At 48.4% G+C, this 20,778-nt stretch overlaps 2 protein-coding genes across 7 annotated transcripts in view; one reads left to right on the top strand and one right to left on the bottom strand.

The window, feature by feature from the left end:
* Positions 1–20,778, top strand: part of LOC122630111 — a 53,399-nt gene that overhangs the window by 5,787 nt on the left and 26,834 nt on the right. The gene's annotated exons all lie outside the window — the stretch shown is intronic.
* LOC122630112 overlaps positions 1–20,778 on the bottom strand; it is a 40,181-nt gene that overhangs the window by 9,234 nt on the left and 10,169 nt on the right. For 2 of the 3 annotated variants that reach the window (XM_043814238.1, XM_043814240.1), the window contains one exon: positions 17,494–17,712. The gene's annotated coding sequence lies outside the window, so the exon portion shown is untranslated. Of the gene's footprint in view, positions 1–13,036; positions 13,047–17,493; positions 17,713–20,778 lie in introns of those variants that run through there. The other variant, XM_043814239.1, reaches the window with a different exon arrangement.

Here is a 20,778-nt window from a genome sequence, read left to right as displayed (position 1 = left end):
TAGGCGTATCGATGTCGCGGTCGTTTATTCGTGAAAGGGAGGAAAAAACAAGCTACCTATCGCGATCTCGTTCCGTCGGGAATTGCCGGTAGGAGGGAAAAAACGCACGCCGCGCGACGTTCGTCGAACGTCGGGAACGAACGCTGATATTTACGTATCGTAAATATATATCGTAAATAGCTTCCCCGTTCTGCTTTAAAGAAGGCTTCGCGCGGAAAGATAACTCGTGGAAGGCGAGTTTGGAGGAAAATTAGAAAAAGGTCGCGCTCCTTCGTCGAGCCGGAGAAACCGGGCTTGGAGTTTTTCCTTCGTTCGACTCGACTCGAGGAGATCGAAATGGCGTTAAGACGATATTTTAAGATCGCGAGGTAGGAATTTTCGGTGCTCGACGAAGCGGTTCGTCGAGAGAGGGAGGAGAAAGAGAATTCTTCCGCGGAACAAATTGGCTGCGGTCGGAGGGAGCGTAGTCGCGTCGACAAATAGGGGCTGTTTACTCATGTAGGTCGACAAACAAAATAGGTGTCGCGCTTAGCTGCCGTTCGTTCGTTCGAACGAGGTAAGGGAGGGAGAGTCGGTTCGTGGAAAAGACGGGGCAGCGGAGGACGGACGGCGAATAGAACGAATGGTAGGAGAGGTCTTTGCGAGCACGTAGCAGCGAGTCGATCGCTCGAGTGTATAAGCTCGGATCCATAAGTCATGAGGTTGAACGCGTTCAACCGCCTTTCCGACGCGAGGAACAACCTCGCCGGGATACAACGGAGGAGAGAAGCCGTCTAGTGGAGAGGTGTTTGCTCGAGACTCAGCCGAGCGCCGTTATCGGTTACCGGTTTAGCTTCCTACCTATCTCGTACTCCGCTCTTCCTTCTTTTTTATTCCTATCTAAGCCTCTTCCCAGCCTTTTTACATTCTTTTTAAAGTCATTTTCCTAATCCGCCCGAAAGAAGACACTCTCCTCCATCGATCGGTGAGATAGGCGAATACGTTTGTTCGGATATCGTAGGCGCGCTCCTACGATCGATAAAGGATGTGTTTCGTCGGTGGATGCGGTAGGTCCTGCGGTCTGCTCGAGAATCAGCCAACGGAGCAGGATCGGGCTGTTTCGGTGGTAGCTTCGGTCGGCGGTTCGGACGCCTCGCTAGAACCTTTCGCCGATCGAGAAAGGGGAACGCGGTCCATTCTCCGGCAAGGTATCATCGATCCGTGATCGTCGATACGGGGCAGGCATCGCTTCGATCGATTTCATTTCGTTCCCGTATCATCCGTCCTCGCGTCCCTTTAAGAGGAGAAGAAAATTACTCGTACGTACGACGCTGGCTTGTCTCGTACGCATATATCCGTTTACGAGAAACGAGCCACTACAAAGGATCGATCAGTCGTTTGCGCGAAAAACGTTGCGCTTTTGTGACTTCCGCAAACGCTCTCGCTTTGAAACGACGAGTATCGCTCGTCGCTCTCCGTCGCATACCTTCTCCTTCTGAATTTCTCGAAACGGCCCTTTCGTCGGAGCGCGCCCTTTGTGCGAGCGTTGTCGATCGACGACGAGCGGAAAAACGTCGAACACTTGGGTGACGCGTTCCACAAAGTTGCATCCGCAGCGGGACTCGAAATATTTTCCAAGAATCGATCTTCGTCTACCTCGTTATTAGTCCGTCTTTTTAATTCCCGAAGTAAACACGATACATGGATATTTTTCGAAAAGAAATCGCTCGAGTATTTCGATATTCGACGAGTATCGATGGATACTCGATTCCCGTCGACGTTGCGTCTCTCTCTCTCTCTCTCTCTTTCTCTGTTTACTCGCGCAATAAATATCGTCTACGTGCGATTCGAGAGCGAGCCTTCTCTCTCTCCCTCTGGCACAGTCCCGCATCATCGTAGCTCTTTATACGTGGTCGTCTGTGCGTAAGCTCGACGGAGTTTACCGATCGTCACGCTCGTCAAATATCATTGCCTAGCTCGTTCGTCGATCACGAGCAGTCGCTTTTGTTCTCGAATAAATAATCGATCGGAGTAATGGAATTAAAAGTCGTTTAGAGGAGCAGCCACTCGTATTTCGTGGATGCGCTTCGGAAAGGATGAAAAAGGGTGAATAACGGATTAAGAGGCTTTCTCCGGGGTCGAAGAAAAGTTTCGGATCCTGTGTCAAAGGGCGGCGGTGCAGCCCTTATTCAAGGAGGATTGCACCCAGGAGTCTAACAAACGAGCCGGCAACCCCTACGATTCGCGCAGGTAACGTAATATCGGGGGAACGCGCTCGTAAATCCAACGCACGCAGGATCGGCGAAGATAGCGTTATCGGGCGGTAAACGTTGAAGTAGGTAGGGTGGCGGCAGGGTGGTATTAGGGCGGCTCGAGTCTCTGCGATCTAATCGAGAGAGCCGCTCGTTGACCGAGGACGGTAGTCGACCGAACGATCCCTTTTCTAGGTTAGCTTCGAACGTGCGCTGGCATGGCAGGGATGCCTGAGAACGACGGGCATACCGTTGCCCAACGTATCGACTGTTCCGACTAGTTCGAGCGTGAACGAGTCTCCAGGAGAACCGAACCGGATAGAGGAGAGGCTGGACTAAATTTATTACAGCGAATCCATCCGACGACCTCGATATCTAGCCAGAATGGATAAAGATCGATCGCACGGTTTCTTTTCGCTTTTTGTTTTTCCTTTTCGTTCATTGTTTGCTCTCTTTCGCTCTTGTTCCCATTTTTCGTTTCTTTTCTCCTTCGTTCCGACTCGGATCGCGTCGCTATTCTTATTAATCGTTCTTTGTTTCGAACCTATCGTCGAAAGCAAAGAAAAAGAGCGGATCGTCTTACCGCGGAGGATCTCGGGCGGAAGGTTCGAATACGAACGACGCCGTCGGCGATCGATACGCCGAAGATAATCGAATCTTCTTTCCTTGGTGACGACGAGGCATGCGTCTCCTCGGAGATCCCAACTTTCGCGCGAGAATGCCCAAAGATTTTAATCGTTTTCACGCGAGTATTCGGGGATGGGGTCGATCGAGCTTTCGTCTCGACGTCTTGCTCGACGAATCTCTTCGGCTAATTCATTAGTCGCGAACCACGGATGCGTGACGAAAGCAAACGGAATTTGCTTGCGAAGGATGGTAACCGAGGGAGAGACCGGTCACGAACTAGAGCCAGGCTAACGCTTGGAACGGTTCAACGAGGAGAGGACGATCGAGAGTTAGCTGACTGTTCGGCCGTGCACCTTCGATAACGGCTACGTCAGCGTCCCTTTGTTAAGAACAACTTTATTCGAGCCATGATTTTCCAACGTACGGAAGTTCTGGCCGAGGGTAGAAAAGAGCCACGAGATAGACGCCGAGGGACGGCGAATCGGGAAAATGACGTTTTTGCCGATCGATTTGGTTTCGTTCATTTTTCGGCGATAAAGCCAAACTTTCTCGACTATCGAGGATCGTAAAAATTCGTAGATCGTATTACCAATTCGAACGAAATCGGCGAAGGCGAAGAGCAGCGAGTTAGCTACTCGCGAGTCGACTCACGAGTACGACCGCTCGATTAAATGCGAAAAAGAGGGAGAAACGAAACGTTTGCCGTGTCTTTTAATACGCGCCTTAATAAGGTCTCTCACGGCAGTATTTTAATTACACTCGTCGTGGTCGTCGTCGCCGTCGTCGTCGTCGTCGTCGTCGTCGTCGTCGTTGTCGTTGCCGTAGTCATTGCTATATTCAAAGCGAGTCGGGCAACGACGGAAAAAAGATGCGAGCAAAACCGTGGACGACGTGGTGCCAAGAAGCGTTGGAAATAATTTTACAAAATAAAGATAATATCCTAGACGGTAACGTCATTAACTCTCCTCGACGTTTTCAGCTACGAGGGAATCTTCTTTTTTTTTTCAAAGTATTATTCTTAAGATGCACGATTCGATGAGCATGGCATAGGGTAAAGGAGCGGGCCGACAAAGAAACGACACGGAGAGCGAGAAAGAGAGAGAGAGAGAGAGAGAGAAAGAGAGAGAGCGTTACAAAAGAAAAAAGTTAAGAGAGGGCTAATTCGAATGAAGATCGTTAAAAGGGCTCGATTCTTTGTCCGTTTGTTCCGAATACCTTTTTCCCCTTGTCTTTCCTCGTTGCCGTTTTACGATCTTTTACAAGATCGCCTCGAATTTTAATTAAAGTTCGGTTAAACCACGAGACATTTCTTTCCTTTTTCTCTTTATTTCAAGTACTCTTTCCTTTTCCTCGCTACTCATTCGTTTTCAGGGGCAGCGTGTCTCGAATCTTGGACCGACGTTGCCGCTAGAATCGTCGAGCAACGGCACGTAAAATGGAATTAGGAGAAAAGGTCGAGATGCGAAGGCATCTACTTACGAACACCCCCTTTCGCTCTCTTTATATTTTCTTACATTTTTTCCTTGCATCTCGCGCAGGAGAGAACATTTTTTCTTTATTCCTTTTGTTTCTTTAACTCCATTCACATGGTTTTAATATTTATATACGTACACACATACGTACGTATGTATATATAAATGTGTGTATATATATATATATATATCAGATCCTCTCTCTTTCGGATAAAGGGGGTTATCGCGAGCTACTGGGAAACTTTGGACGCGTGATTCTAAACTCTTGATCATTGTTCCAAAGTTCGTAACTGTAATCGTGAATTTGATTTGATTCGATTGGTTAGATTCATGGCGGCATATTCCTAGGTACGTAGATATTCGCGATAACAAAGTTTCACGGCGTGTCCTCGATTTTGATAAAACGAGTTGCGTGCGTTACGGACGAGTTTGACGAATAAGAGAGGACGATGGAGGAGGAAGGCAGGGAAAAGAAAGCCGATCATCGAGGGATCGCAATCACCGACGGCAGAGCAGCTATATATAGGAAGAGAAGGAGACGGATAGAGATCGAGTCGAGATGAAAGATATTGCCCGAAGGTTGGTGAACTCTAGCGAGCTTCGAAGCACAGTTCTCTAGCAGCAGAGTTTTATTTTTCAGTCAAGGAAACCTCGGCCCGTCGAACGTCTATCTTTCCTTTTCATTTCTACGAATATTTCAACGAAACAGCGACGATCCATCGACCAGACCTGGCTCCTACGTTCTTTCTTCTACACTATCGTTCGTTTCGTCGATCGCCGACGAACGATATAATATTTGTTAGGACAATGGGAATGGTTGGACGAGCAATCGAGCTAAGAAAGTTTTCGAAAGTGGTCGAAAAGCTGAGAAGAAGATTCGCGCGAGAAAAGGAAAGAAAAAAAAAACGAAAAGAACTATCGCATCTTAAGGGAAATCTTTCCGGGCCTTTTCCGATCATCGTTTATCTCGGATTTCTACTCACGGACTTGTTTCTTCCATTCGTTTCTGCCCGGAAATTTCTTTGAAAATCGGAAGGACGAAGGCGAGATCAAGAGGAAGAAAAGTTTGTTGGAACGGAAGAAACAGTTTGTACAGATTGAGAAGACGCTTTCTTTCGAGCTCATCCGGGATAATGTTTCGCTTCGACGGGCTTTTCGTAAAGGCACTTTTGCCCACCTGCTTTTATCGCCAAAGAGTGTCGGCTCGAATTTTATTTCTGTTTTTCTTATCTCTCTCTCTCTCTCTCTCTCTCTCTCTCTCTCTCTCTCTCTCTCTGTCTCTCCCTCGCTTTTCCGTTTCCTCGATAGTTCTCGAACGTTGCGCGTTCGGAGACGTCCTTGTAATAATCGAACCTACGGTCGCTGAAACACGATCGTTTACTTTACAGTTTTCTTTTTTCCGCAGAGTTAGGAGAAGAAAGAGAAGAGGAAGGGCGCAACTTTGCGAGCCCCGTTGAAAGCGTGGAAAATCTTGTCGACTCGTTCTTCCTCCGAAAGGAAATCGTAGTTCCAGGAATCGGTTCAAGATCTCCGAGCCGTCGTCCCACTTTTCGCATCCAAAACGTATCGCGTTCGGGGCTACTTATCGCGTTTCAGGCCCTTTCGCGATCTTGGTCGTTTTCTACGAAACTTTCTTCCGAGCGATATCGGTCGACCTCGAATCGACGCGCGAGAGAGCACGCGTTAAAACGTTAGAGAGGAATATAACGCTCGCGTTGGAAAATAATAGAACGCGAGGATTACGTCGTTCTAAAATCTGGCGGCGTCGAGTGTCGCGTTCGAGAGCGCGACGCGAGCGTCAACTAGGCAAATGGAACGCTAATGTCTCGTATGCCGTAATAATCAAAGTTTCTGTCTCATTAATTATTGCGTCGTGCATTTATCATAGCGGGAAACTATCGTACGACGTAGCTCGTCCTAATTGGCTCTGCGCGTTGATTAAATAGAGCCAGTTTCGAATCGAGCGTGATTCTAATTTAAAGAAGCGATCTCGAATTACGTACCATCCGCGAGAGATATTACTCGCGTTTTTCGAGCAAAAAGAGAAACAAAAGGGATAGACGTCGAGTCGACCGATCGCCTTTCTCGGATAAATTTTCAAGGCGCATCATTTCCGTCGCATCATGTAATATTCATAACGCAAGCGTAATATCGTTCGACGACGATACGCTTTTGTCGCCTCCGTTCTTTTTTTTCTTTCCCGCTTTGGTCGAGCGAGCGAACCGAGGAACTAGCGAAAAGTGAGAAAGATCGATGCGAATTCACGCCCGTCGGACTTTTATCGCGGCGAATTAATGCAAATGACGTATTTACTTTGATCAATAACAAGAAGAGTCGGCGAGCGAGCGGCTTAAAGTCATTATAAGTTCGATAAAGTTCCTTTCCTATCCTATCCTTCGGAGACCGGACTCCACGCAGGAACTGAATAATAATTCGAGATATCCTTCTTGCGCCTCGATGTTGCACCTCGGAGCCATCCTACCGGAGCTGCAGCGGCCAACTTTTGTCCCGGGCGGGGCCCTTTGAATTTGCCCTATTTATCCTAGTCTTTATGCAAATCTCCTCTCTCCTCTTGATTCTTAGACGAGTTAGGCGTAACCCGGGGCATAATCGCCATTCGCAGCTTCGCAATTAGGTCGCGGTATTGGTTAAAAGCACAGTTCGTTAACAGGATCGATATCCGAGCCACGTCACCGATCTTCGATACGCTATCGCCGAGCAGCGATATCCAGCGAATTCGTGGAATCGTTTAATCATCGACACTTTCAATTACCGTCCTCGATGGCTTTTAATAATCGTTGCCAGGAGGTTCCGCGCGACTCGACGGCAACGATAAATCCTCGATCGTACGAATCTAGCGAAAAATCTGGCGGATGCGCGAGAGACGCCGGAGCGCCGCTCGACTCTCGATCCTCCGTGGAATCGAAAGATTCTGATATATCCCGTAGAAACGTCGATGTTGCGGCTCTTCCTCCCCCCCCCTCTCTCTCTCGTTTCGAATCGTAGAAAAATAGCCTTTCGAAGGGAAAGGAAGAAGATTTCGTTCGCTTGCCCTTCCATCCCTTCGTTCCACCGACGATTCGTTTTCTTTCACGCTGAGAAAGGCGCGTCCTGAAAATCCTTGATAATAAAGAAGAAGAAGAAGAGGAAGAGGAAGGGGTCGTCGACGTTTTCACGGACGCGACGCGTCTGCTAGGCGTCCTCTTCCTCTCTCTCTCTCTCTCCTTTTCTTTCTTTTCCCGCAAGGAATCGGAAGGAGGATATTTTTCTTTGACGTTGCGAGCTCGTGTCGCGAACGAGGACGCAGCCAGGACAGAGGGTGCGCTGGCTGCGCTAGTACAACGGCCCGTATCTGGGTCGTCGTGTCGGTGGCACCGTTTTCTCCTCTCTCTCTCTCTCTCTCTCTCTCTCTCTCTCTCTCTCTCGGCACTCCTCTCGGCACTCCTCTCAAAGCCGCGCGTTTACGAGCACGCTCGGAAAATCTGCATCCGCAGCGTTTCGGGCGCATGCGCTCGAATCTCAATCGGCACGGATCCTCGTCGTCTCAGACTTTGACGGCGTCCTACCGCGTCCCGCCGTCGTCTTAAAGTCGGCGAAGCAAAGCGATAAATCGAGTAGGAGAGAAAAGTGGAAAGGTCGAAAGTCTAGGAGAGTAAACGGGCAAACACGGGTGTATATCTCCGAGCGACAGAAACCGTCTAAGCGAAAAGTCGCGTGGTCGGTCGTTCGAGAGAGCGCTACGCGCGGTGGTATGCGTGGCAGGAAGCGCGTAACGAACACCGAGGACTTCGCGACGGAATCGAACGTCGAAATTCTTGGCGAAGGATTCCAAAAGGGAGCATCGCGAACTCGACTCGAGAGAAACTCTTTCTCCTCCGGCAAATCGCGTCGCCCGCGTTAAACCTTCCAACGCTCTTTCAACTCTTCCCCTCGCAACGTTTCCTTTTGCTCTTTGTTTCCCCTTGTCCTTCCTTTATTCTCGACGAAGCTTTACACGGAAAAGCTGGAAAATTTCCACCGTCTCGACCGTTTTTTCCGCGTCGAACGTTGCCTCTTCCTTTCCTCGGCCAGTCCGCTTCTCCCGATTTACCTCCTATCGTCATCGTTGTTATTATTATCGTCGTCATTATTATTATTTTCCTCGAGCCGTCGTTGCCTTCCATCGAGTTATCAAGGGAGAAACATGGTTTCCCGAGTACCTCGCGAATAGACGATCGTTAACGGTTCTCGTGCATGGACGCGTCCTCGATAGACGCGCATCCATCGGTACAGCTAACGATCTTGTACCAAGAGCCGAGGGATACGACGCGTACGAGTATTACAGGGTACATGGAATTTACCCCGAAATCCATTGTAAAGAGCACGCCCGTACGAGCTCGCGACGTTCTATGCGCTTATCGAGGCCGTCCTCCTCCGTTCGATCGGTTCGTGCCTTTGGCTATATTTGCGGCCGTAAGAAAGCGCAATGACGTCGATCACGGTTAAGACCCCACGGCTACGATCGGGAGCCAAGGCGAGACGGAACGGGCGACGTTCCTTACGTGCTTCCGAGCTTCTCGACGTGCCCGACCAGCGCGGTATGGATTCACGCGTAGCACGTTACGCGCGTATCGCGCGTTCTACGCAACCTCCGATGGAGCACGTCGCGTCTTTTACGATTACGCGGGTTTCCTACGTACGGGACGAGTCGCGGATATATAATAACGCGAGCGACGACGACCTCGCGCGTTTAGATCCGTCGAACGGGTGCGAGTAGCGGGAGCGTGAGTACGGTCAGACCTCTAATGCCCGCCCGTTGCCAGACGAATCCATACTCTTTCACGAGCCGCAGTTACCTCGAGTAGTTGCGGTCGTTATACACGGCCGTCGTTGGACTTTCTTCCTTCCATCGCGTGATCCAGCCTTTTTCGCTCGGTCTTGCGTGTAAAAGCGATAAAACTGGAAGCAGCTTTCGCGCGACGCGATGCGATATCGATCCTGTGTATTTTTAGAACCCATAGAGACCGGTCGTATCAAATATTTACTAAAAAAGTTGACAAGTGGATAGGTAAACTAGCAAATTGCGTTATAGAAAACGTAGAGATAACGTTTTTCAATGGCAGCGATCGGGCTACGCGGAGCGGCTGTTTTATCGGGAGGAAAGTTTCCTCCTCGCATTCGCTGGTCGCTTAACACGGGCAAAACGAGACGAGCAAAGAATTTACGGGAATACGAGTTCGGTCGATCGCGCTTTTTACGTTTACGAGGACGAAAATAGAAAGATTCGAAAGAACGCTTTTATCGGGATCGGGAATTCGACGGTCCGTTAACGTCGACTACTTTTACCACGGAGAATGAAAATAACAAAAGATTCGAGACATCGTCGGGGACGTTGTCGCGTCGGAAGGAAGCCCGGCTACTCGTTTGCTTCTTTCAAAGGCCCCTATCGTCCATCTCGACGAATAGCTCGGTACTTCGCGGAGACGCTTTCTTGGCGTCTACTGAACGGCCGAAAGGTGTCGCGATTCGACGACGAAAATATAGGCGTTGTTAAAAACGACGACCCGTCACGATAAACTCGGCGATTCGGATTAAATCGGAAAATTCGTCCGAGGCAGTCGGACGATCCTCGAAGCGGACTGCGCGGTAATGCGACGAAAATGCGGACGTATGTAAAACGCGAACTCGAGCGTCCCGCGGTTAACGATTTTTCCTATCGCGCTGGTATTCGCGAAAAATGCACTCGCATTTCGCAACGGCGTGAAAAAAGCGACGTTTCTTGGAGTCGTATTAAGTCATTAGCGCCGCGGCGCCGCATTGCCGCGCCGCCTCGGTACGGCGACATTGTTAATTCATTTTTTCCCTCCTCCATAGACGCCGAAGAATCGAGTTTTTCGATTCCGCCGACTCCCGTACCTTTCTTTCGTTCTCGAGATATACGTTCTCTCGCGTCCATTATTATCGTCCAACGTACAAAGAAACAAAGTGGATTGGCGAGTGGGACGAGCTGATGGGACAAGATCCTGCAAAAACATATTCTTAGCCCATTGAAAATTGATCAATGGCTTTCTTGTCGGCGCTAACGAGCAAAAATGTTCTTTAAAGCGTTTTCTTCTTTTTTTTTTTCGTTTCTTCGGCTCCTTTTTTCTTTCTTGTTTTTTTTCGGCAGAAGGAGAATCCACGGGGAAAAATAACGGATAGCCGCGTGGTTTGCGAATTCGAACGATTTTCATCGTATCTCCGAAACGCGGAACGAAGGGTATGAACGATCGAGCGAGGGAAACGGTCTGCTGGGAACCGTAGGAAAGTTTTCGCGAGCTTTTTGGCAAAGCCAAGAGGAGGCTATTTCGGGAACGTATTTTACGTGCATGTATTCCCGCTGGAAAACGTTTAGCGATGCACCAAGGACCTTCCCTTCCTTCCTCGTTCCTTCTTTCGCAGCCCATGCGGTCCGCTTAAGCGCTCGGCGAAGCTCGAACCTAGTCGTGCAGGAAAATACGAGCTCTCTTTGCCTCGAAAGCTTTAGCTATCCGTTGCCCACGGATTCGGAGTTTCTTCGAACTAATTTACTTGCATAAAGGTAACACGAATCTCTATCTTGGATTCTCTTTCCCCAAAGAGATCACTCTCTTACGCGAATACCTCGGAAATATCAAGCCGATGATATTTTCGCGTTGTTAGAGAAATCGAGAACGAGCTTTCAAATTCGAGAGAGACGGAGAGAGGGAGAGAGATCGCGTTTTAATTCAACCCAATAGCATTTTCGCCACGGCTTAAGGATATCTGCCAAGGATATTCTTTCTCCGAGAATACGATTGATTATACGATGGAAACAGTGCATCTACGTAGAGACGGTTAATCTCATTCGTTAGAACTCGTAGGATCTTATCGGGTAAACTCGTTAAAACGATTCAAAGTTGCGTGCGTGTGTTTGCGTCTAACGCGTTTCTTCGTATCGAAAGAACCGCAACGATTTAGAGAACGGCCGAACAAAAGGATGCAGATGTATTCGTTGCTCGTGCTAGCTCGATTCGATCATAACTCTCGCGGCAACTTTCCTAATTCGGTTACGCATCTACCTACCTTTCGAATGTATCAGGAAACTACTCGACGACAAAGTTGTTACTCGACTTAACTGCGTTACCGATCTACCCGGGACTCTTTATATCCCAAATTCATCTTCGAGATTACGATTGGAAATTTGTAGTATCGAGAGATACGACAGGGGGTGGTTGGGAACTAAGGAGGGTGCGCCTCTTATTCGATTCGCGGCCGGCCGGCCGGTCGGCCGATCTTCGCCGGCTAGCTCGCGCGCCTCGCTTTCCTTGGGGATTGCCGTTGGCATGGCGGTTAAGCCAGAGATGTCGTTTTCAAAGGGCACGCAACCGAAAGACACATCCTCGCGAATCCTCGCTCGCTCTTTCCTTTCTACCATTGCTGCTGGTATATTGATCCGCCTGGAGGTTTCCGCGCGGGCGGTAGCTTTTGTATTCCACCCTCGGCGCGTGTCCCTGCCTGTTTCGTGACCCCATCCTCTTCCTCGCCCTTCCTATCTCTCTTTCTCCCCCCTCCTCCCCTTTCGTCCCTCCGTGCAAACGGTTTAACTAAAGAAAATTTTACTTTTCCTCCTTCCTTCCCTGCTGGAAAGCAACGAATGGAAGAATATTCTCTCCAACCGCACGGAACTGTTCTAGGAACGGTTCTAGAAACGACTCGTTCGCTCGTTTGATCGAAGAGAATCCGTGGTAGAAGAGCTTGGTCGCTCTTGGTCGAAGTAGCCATTAAAATAACAAGTAAGTTATCTTACCTTCTCGACTTAACGAAGCTCGACGTCCGTGCTACGTGTTTCCGTTTAAATGGAAAGAGCGACCGCTTTCGTCGCAAAGGGCTATTACGGGAACAAACAAATCCACGCGTACCGTCCCGGCTAAGCGGCAACTCCAGCCGTTGGTTTCGATCGAAATAATCCAATTCCGAGGTAAAACTATGGCGCAGTCGTAATAAATCATAAAGCCCGGTCCGACCATCGAAAAACGTTGCGAAGGAAAACCTTTTTTCTTCCCGTTTCCGGTATTACGCGAGCGAGCGCTTACTTTAAAACGCGACGCCTGGATATTCCTGAATTACGTACCGATGAAAAATATGACGACAGAAAGGTAGCGTTTCGCCGCTTTAACGATGCCAACGATGAAAATCGATATCGCACCTTGACGCCGTTCGAAATAACACCGTACGTACGAAAGAAAGTTTCATGGTGAATATTTTCACAGAGAAACGACAGAAACGACGAATAAAAGTCGAACGGGCGACGGATGGAATCGCGAAGTAAAAGCGAAAGAAGCGCCTCGTGCTCGGGATACGCGGATGGGGAATGCACAAAGTCAGGATACGGATGACGCAAAGAAAGAAAGAAAAATGAGACGGAAATGAGTTTGAAGCTGCGCACGCGAGTTCGTTTCCTCTCTCTCTCTCTCTCGCTTGTTTTCTACGGTCGGCCTATAAACGCGACGAAAAGAACGGTTCGCATTTACGCGACGCGAATCGTCGTCGAGGGACGTGGATTTCTTTTTTTTTTTTTTTTCTTTTTTTTCCTTCTCTTTTCCAAAAGAGAAAAGGCGGAGTCTCGCGCCGTGATACGCGAGAACTAAACGAGATTTTCTCGGTTAATTATTTTAATCGACGTTCGAACTTTGAACCAACGAGCGATACGAGCCTCGCGCTACTTACGACGTACTTTCTTCCTATTTATTGGCAAAAGTTTCGCTTTAGCAGGGGGAGGGGGGAGGGTGCTACGAAAAGAAAGTACGTAAAGAAAAAGGTCCTCGGCTGAGGGAGAAGATATTGAAACGAGTTTCGAGGCCATAAATCGTCTGGCTTCGGCCCTCCTTGCTCCTACCCCCACCCCCTTCGCGCTTTCTTCTCTTTCGTCTCTTTCTCCTCGGCTTTTACGGTGCGCTACTTGGAAAAAATTAAAGAAGAAACTCGCGGCAGACCGCGAGCTCTTCCTTTTCTTCTTTTCTCTCCTCTTTTCTTTTCTCTTTCCTCCCGAGCTCATCCATGCCGGTACACGCGTATATTCTATTAAGTGGCTTTCTCTCTAAAAGGACTGTTCTTTTTCTTTCACGAGGACGTACGATCGAGCTTTTAATTATCTAAAGAGCTTTCAAATTACCGGATGGTTGCCAACGAGAAAATTCATAGAACGCGTGTCGTCCGTTGATTTTTTCTAATTTTTCCTAGGTAACGCTACGAAAGGAAACGAGAAAAAAGGAAAATAACATACCTTGCTGCAAATATCGCGCGCCTCGTTTAAGCACTCCCGAGTCGGACGAATTTCTCTTGGGCCATGGGGAGACTCGTGGATGAACGAACGCATTAAATCGGATCCAATTACTTATTTCTGCCTCGAATAACGGGCATGCTTTCGCGTTCGGCCTCCCGTATAAATCGCGGTGGAAGGGGGAAATTCAGGGAGGAAGGAACAGAGAAAAAGACAGAGAGAGAGAGAGAGAGAGAGAGGTCATGGTAGGTGAAAGCGAGTCCGTGACTCCGCCATAATTATTCCAATTAAGCCTCTCGAAGCTTTTGGGGCGCGATAGGCGACAAAAGGTACAACCAGTCAGACGTCAGTACGTCGCCCGTGATAAACATTAACAAAAGTCTCGTTTTACTCAGGACTAATTCGTTTTCCTCCACCTCTCTCTCTCTCTCTCTCTCTCTCTCTCTTCCTCTTTGCATACACATATACTTTTATTTTTTCAGCCGAATAATGACGACAGTTTCGTTCGTGGGTAGAGAGAAGAGCGGTCGTATTCGCAACGCTCGTCGTTTGTAAGTTTAATCCCTCTGGCGTAATATTCGGTAAAAGGATCCGTAGGGAGACGTCGAAAGGAGCCAGCGCTTTTTGCAATTTTTCAAAGATATTTCGGACGTTTCGAGTATTCGAAGATTATGGTAATATACTTTACACGAATACATCGAGAGGAGAATTATCGTACAAAGTTGGTCCCGTTCAAACGTGGGATTCGTTCGCGCGTGTCTTTGCGGTCGTACGGAAAGAGCGTATCGATTAATTATGTAAAACTCATTCTCCAGAGACAAGCGTCTCTCGTTTGCAGCCAAATCTCATCTTTCACGTGGCGAAGCTTCGATCTAAGCGCATTTGCCGCTTTTCCATCGGAACTATTATAAATTAGAATGGAGATGGAAAAGCGGCTGGTCGAGGCAGAGAGGGAATAAAGTTAACGCAACGTTTAATGCGATTCCGATAAAAGTCGTGTCTCTCGGCGTTCGCCGTGATAATTAATAATACAGAGACAGGGCATTCTCGTGATTAATGAGTCCGCGTCTAGAACCAAAGCCAGGGCGCGACCGGGCGAGAAGGAACGTTTGCTTTCTGTTTTTGTTTTCGTTTTCTCTCTCTCTCTCTCTCTCTCTCTCTCTCTCTCTCTCCCTCTCTCCTTGCGCGTAGATCGTCATAGAGAGGATTTGATTGGAATACCGATCGAACGAACGGGGAGCGTCATTGGAGTTAAATTACAATGACAAATGCTACTTGGCGAAGCATCGGAGAGTGGTAGTACCGGCTTTGATTCTGGCAGCTTTCCGAGCGTTTTATATCCGAGCTTTCGATGGAGCTCTCGAAATTGGTTGGTCAACAGGAAGGTATCGAGTCGCGTATATCGTATCGCGGAATGGAATACATTCTCTTGCTCGTTAAGCGATCCACGTCGGAAGGGTGGACGATGCTAATGAATAAAGACGAGTAGAGAGATCGGAATATCGAGGAGATAAATCGAGTCGGATAGATGGGAGCACTCGGACTAGCCGCGGACGTCTAGCGCTCTCCTAGACTCCCGCTGCTCTCGAATAGGATTTCGTACTGTCTTGTACACGCGACCGAGCTTCCAACCTACATAAATCAATTACACGCGAGTGCATCCCACAGCGCGTTATCCCGACCACCCCGCGCGATCCACGTGTACCTGCAAAACCCGAAACGAAGTTACGCGCTTGAACGCAGCTATTAATCTCTCGATTAATCGTAAAGCGATTAAAGCGACTTTGACGTTGATCGAGCGCTTCTTACTCGCTTTAATAACTGTTATAAGTACTCGTTCCCTAACGATAAGACCTAACGATCCTTTCTTCGAAGTCCGACCGAGAGAATCGAGGATCCTCTGGTTTCGATCGATAACGTTTGACGAATGCGCGATAACGTGCCATTTAAATGGACCATCGAAGTATCGCTTTCGGTAATTACGTTTTACTTCCTACCCCTTCTCTCTCTCTTTCTCGCTCGCGCTGACGAGATATAGGAGAATGCAACGAACGCGGTCGCGTTGCCAAATGCATTAATCGATTATACTCACCTGCATTATCCTCTATTATCTCGCGCGAATACTTGCGGCTTTGCTCGGATCCAATGGTACCTATTAATTCGTTCTACGATGTACATAAGGTTTTACGCGTGGCAGGCTTGCGCCTCGAAACGACGCCGACGACGAATAACGTCTATGCGTTGATTTCTACTCGCGCGAGAGAGAGAGAGAGCTTACCGACGCGTTTCGGGGTTCGAGTTTAAGGTCGATCTTGCGTTCGGAGGAAAGATGGAAAAGGAAGCGAATCGTCCGTCCGCCGAGCGGTCTTACCGAGACGATGCGTGCGTGCGTAAGCGCGCGCATTCACTTTGAGTCTTAATGGCTCGATTTGTATTCACAGCGAGGGGATGAATTTTTCAGTGGCAACGAGGGGACCCTGTTGGATCGTTCAAACTCGAAAATGACGCGCGCGTCTCGCGTCTCGTCTTGGAACGTCTAATCGCGTTCGATTTTCTAACCGTGCCCTTTTTCTCTCTTCTTTCGATGGAACGACGATTTTTTGGAAATCCGAGAGAAGCCGAGTTAGGTACGCTAGTTTGGGAGGAGTTGCTACGGTGAAATCGTCGTGATTAATTATCTCGTCTCTCGTCGTTTTTGGGAGCGCGACTTGCAAAATCGTAGTGCCTTCGTTCGAACGCGCACCGTTCTGTGTCCGACGGTAGAAGCGTTCAATTATTCGCCGCAGGTTCGCGCAAGCAAAACGATCCGAAAACCACGGCAGACGGGCCGATTACATTAATCGCTTAATCGCTCGTTTCGTCCCACTCGATGTTCCTCTCTTCGAATCTCTGCGAGTTCGTTAGACGACATTTCGTGATAAATAATCGATCGTTTCGGAATCCAGCCTTACCGATCGATCGAAACTCGATGCCGCTTGATGGAGCGACGTTGCATGGATAAACGTGGCTAAGAATAAACTCTGGGATATTGCTCGTCGCAAACAAATAACTTGAGTTTATTCGGCCGTCTCTCGAGTCTCGAGGTAAAGCGTTCCTTCGTATTTTCTCCGGATATCGAGTGCAACGAACCGTCCGCAACACGCTCTCGTTCGATTGATCAATCAAAGAAAAAAAGCTAGAAAGAGCGAGGGAGAGACTTTTCCGTATTGTCACCCTTTCGCCTACGAATCTTCTCGTCTTCTCTACCTTCTTTGCACCATTATTCTTCTTAAAAGGTATATCCGAGAGGAAGCTACGTAATATCGTCTTATCGATTTACTTATTTTTAGACACTGCTCGAACCTCCGAGACCCTTAGGCTTTACTCTCTCTCTCTCTCTCTCTCTCTCCCTCTCCCTCCCTCGCTCTGCCACCCCCTTAAACTCCGAAGAAAAGTAAGAAAGCCGGAGCCAAGCGTTTACCACGGACTTCCGACCTACTTCTCGCATTTTTTCTCTCCTTTTACTCCATTCGCCATCACCGCCAATCCCGTCCCTCATCAATTCTTTTTTCAGTAAAATCGACGGTTAACGATTCCGTCGGTACGCTAAAGAATTTCCACGTAAGCCGACGCGTAACTAACGCTGATCTCGGCTGCGAACAGACGGGAAATGCCAAAAAGATGAAAGACGCGGATCGAATACTTCGTCGATCTGCTTAGAGGCACCGGACGTAATTGGACGAGCTTTAATTAGCTACCGATCGCACTGGTCGCAACGATGAAAAGTTGGCTTCAGAAGGATCCATTAACGATTCCGATATTCCGCTTTAAAGGGAGGAGGATCCGGGAGTCGGGCTTAGTAGGAATTTTCGTATTATCTCACCGTCGTTCTCTTTTTTCCCAATTCTTTTTTTTATTCCCCATTTCTCTCTCTCTCTCTCTCTCTCTCTCTCTCTCTCTCTCTCTTCTTTATATATATATAATTCGCGTCCCAGCATATATGCGAGCGTGATCGGAAAAATGTACCCTTTCACGGCTGAATATACGCGCAGCGATTTTTCACGTGAAATTTTTTTTCTAAACTAGGTCCATGGAGCTTCTGTGCGAGCGAGACGCGGTCGTTGAGCTCCTCTTGAAATCTTGCCTAAAAAATAGATGAATCCATAAAATGTGAAAATAAAAACGTTGGGAACGTATCGACTATTTCGGAAAAGAATTAACACCATCGTACCTATCGTTACGTTCGAAGTAGGCAGGCCGGTAAACTCGATGAGCGAGAAACGATCATCTACGAGGGGTCGATCTTTTTCGTAGAACCAAAGAAGCTTTGATGGAAAAGGAAAAACGATAAAAGAGAAAATGGAAGTGATAAAAGCTCTCCGTTGAAGATCTAGCGACGCGTCGATAAATCCAAGTTCTTGGAAAAGGACGAGGCGAAAGCGTTTCGAGATTGCATCGAAACTTTTTCCTTCGCTCTCGTCGCTCTTTCTTCGAGTTCTCGTCCAATTTCGGAACGATTTATCGGCTGATATTGGGAAAGGAAATCACGAACCATCTCGTGATTTTAAGACCGGAATTCGAGGCGACGCGCGAGCCGAGCTTTTCGGCCGGCGAGTAGTACGAGTCGAGATCGGTCTCGTTAACTTTTTCTCTAGTCGCGCGAAACGTCCATTCGGGATCGAAGGAAAAAGTGCGATCGCGCTCGCCGATGCATATTCTTCGGTGCAATTTGTTTTCGAGTGTATTCGCGTAAACTCGAACGAACGTAAAGCCGATAGTCGTAAAACCGATAGCGATTTTACCGAAAGAACATATCGCTGGCGATGGGATTAATCGAGGTTTAGAATCGTACCAGGACCTCCAGCCTTTTTCTCACGTGCACCCGATACGCGCACAACAACGCGGACACGTCGAACGTCACGTCCGGCCAAATGGAACGAACGAGATCGCCAATTCGAGATAGGAATGCGAACGATGGGACGAAAAACTTTCTTTTCTCGTCTCTCTCGCGAATCGAGATCGTCGACTTATCGGTCTCAGCGCCGACGAAAGAAAATACGAAAGGATTTACGCTCGAGATAGGCCGGTGTCACCGTCCGCCTCCTATCGAAAATTTAAGATAGAGGATATTTCGGCCAATAAGCTCAGCCTCTCTCGTTCGCGCATGGCAAATTTTCGCGAGCGTACTTCATTATACGGGTGTTTACATTCGCTCGATTTACCACATGAAAACACGTTTCCACGGTGCTCGTGCCTGCGCGCGCGCTCAAGAAGAAGAGAGAGAGGCCGTTCTCGAGATCGTAGGCCTTCGAACGCGACCGAATGCAATTTCCGACAGTTGCCGTTTGCCAGCGACTCGTCGTGACTCTCCAAACGATCGTCTTACAGACATGATCCATAAGTCGACTTTCGGCTTATCGCGTTATCGTCTCTTCGTATGTCGTCTTTTATTTCGTAAAATCGTCCCCGGTACGACGATAATAAGTTGATTTTCGGTGACAAAAGAACGATCACAATCGTTAAGTGCAAGCTCGTTAGAACGAGCAGTCTTTGAATCACGACGGCGCGTCGTTGTATTATGCGAATATAACAGGCAGCGTGGCGTAGTCCCAAGGGCGCTCCCCTCTAGAGACTAGAAACGAATCGCGATGGCTCGAAGGCAGACACGTGGAATAAATTGCTTGTTACCGGCAGCGATCCATAACGAGGGGGCATCGACGCAAGCTAGACACGAGCCGCATTTCACTTTTCCGTCGACGTTGAAAAGCCGCCGCTCGTTGCTGATTTTCTCGCCGAAAGCGATAATCGCTAGCAGCGATACTCGTTGGTCGAACCTAGGCTCTCTTCTTCGATCGCGACGATCGATCGGCGACGTAAAGCAAACCTCGACTCTCCTCCGAAAATCGATCGCCGGACGAGCCTTTGAGCTCGTTCTTTCATCTTTCGAATCGAGAAAAATAATTACAAAATGTGTCTCGCGTCGGTCGGCATCGAGCCCCTACTTGCATTATTAATGAGACTCTTCTCGACTCTTCCTCTTTCCTTGCCATTCTCTCTCCGTCCTCCTTCCGTCCCGCGAGCCGCCTCCTCTCGCTCTTCGTCGTTCGCTCTCGTTCCTTCTCGTCCAAGCCATAGCCGCGTCGTTCGCTCTCGTCGCTCTCGAGGTACCGTCGTCTGCGATTCTAATGACACCTCGTCGACATCTTGGAATTTTATTATCCTTGCATCCACTTCGTTAGGCGCAACCACGCGAGGAAACGAAAACGAGCCTGTTGGAGCGAGTAGACGAGCGTCTAAAAGGGGGAGCGGAGACAAGGAATCCGTTTCCATCGCTCTTTCTCGATTTTACGTTCGTACGTCTCGAAAGTTTCGCTTTTCAGCCACGATCGAGACCCTCGCACTCGTACGTGGCTATTTTCAAAGAGAAATCAGTTCGAAAAAAGTTGATGCGTCGGCTCGAATAAGGATCAGCGAGCGGATAAAGACCGACAAATTATAGATTTTTCTTTAATTAGCCGAGTGCAGTAGATTTTTTAACCGAGACCTTAATCCACGACCGATTTTCGGTCCGTGCCAGGGACAACGTGGCGTCGTGCCAGAACAGAAATCACGGGATATAACCGAGGTCATAACCATGCCGGAATAGACGAGAACGATTATTTTTATGTACGAATGTCGTACCTGGTTAATGGAATTCTTACCATTATCGCGCTCCTATCGGATCTCGTCGAACCAAGCCGATTTTATTCGCCGATCGAAACGAAATTCATCGATGCTCTTGCGAAATAACGCGAAGCTTTCGAAAATAATGAGATTATTTCGAATTAATAGGCTCCATCGGTCGGTTCTCGTCCAGTACCGGGGGGATAAAAGCCATCGCTCGAAAGGGGTGCGTCCAAAGGGTTCGAAACGACGGAGTCTCGACAAGGCCCGTCGAAATCGACGAACGAAACGAACGGAGACGTTGCTCTCTCTCTCTCTCTCTCTCTCTCTCTCTCTCTCTCTCTCTCTAATACAATTTTATATCGAATTTCTCTTTTTCTCTCTTTTCAAAAGCAAACGTTAATTTCGGAGCTCTTCGTTCGATCGAGAAATCCGTAGGCGACACCTCGATAGGAACGCGCGAACTTACAAACTCGAAAGTTTAAACGTTTTCCTCGAGCAACGGGAACAGCTTTTACATACCGAGAATTTCTCCGCTCCTCAAAGA

This window comes from Vespula pensylvanica, chromosome 6, assembly GCF_014466175.1.
Source record: "Vespula pensylvanica isolate Volc-1 chromosome 6, ASM1446617v1, whole genome shotgun sequence".
Taxonomy (NCBI): Eukaryota; Metazoa; Arthropoda; class Insecta; order Hymenoptera; family Vespidae; genus Vespula; species Vespula pensylvanica.
The sequence above is the reverse complement of the archived record's forward strand: the minus strand, read 5'-3'. Positions and strand labels throughout refer to the sequence as shown.